Source organism: Penaeus monodon, chromosome 32, assembly GCF_015228065.2.
Source record: "Penaeus monodon isolate SGIC_2016 chromosome 32, NSTDA_Pmon_1, whole genome shotgun sequence".
Taxonomy (NCBI): domain Eukaryota; kingdom Metazoa; phylum Arthropoda; class Malacostraca; order Decapoda; family Penaeidae; genus Penaeus; species Penaeus monodon.
Window position 1 is genome coordinate 12,803,047 of NC_051417.1, and position 441 is coordinate 12,803,487.

The 441-nt window shown below is 38.5% G+C and overlaps 1 protein-coding gene across 2 annotated transcripts in view; it reads left to right on the forward strand.

Moving 5' to 3' along the window:
* The window catches only part of LOC119593502 (acetylcholine receptor subunit beta-like 1), a 126,526-nt gene that overhangs the window by 112,678 nt on the left and 13,407 nt on the right, over positions 1–441 (forward strand). The window lies entirely within an intron of this gene.

Sequence of the window (441 nt, forward strand, 5' to 3'; positions counted from 1 at the left end):
GCGTCAAATTTCAAGGGTAGTTACAATAGCGAGAGAAGTTTTAAAGTATTCAACAATGAACTGTATGACTTTTAAATGACTTTTTAAAGACTTTTCGAGCACACGTATCACCTTCTCCAGCGTAAGGAAAAATTCACACTGAGTGGCCCTGGTCTGGTGCTCACTGAGTGGCCCTCATCATCACAGCTGCTTCGTCTTGACAAGGCCGTGATTAATTGCTCTGGATAATTCTTGGATAATCCGTTTTATTCAGTTTAATTTCATCCTCATTAAAAAAGAAAGAAAAAAATGAAGGTACCAAGAAACGAGGATGTGTCGACATTTTCTTCTGAAATGAGGAACTGTTTAGCTGTCTAAAATAGATTTTGTTTTAGTTCAGGCACAAACGTGTTGATTAACTCTGTTTGTGTTTTTTAACGTTGCTTGCCAGGGACGCAACGC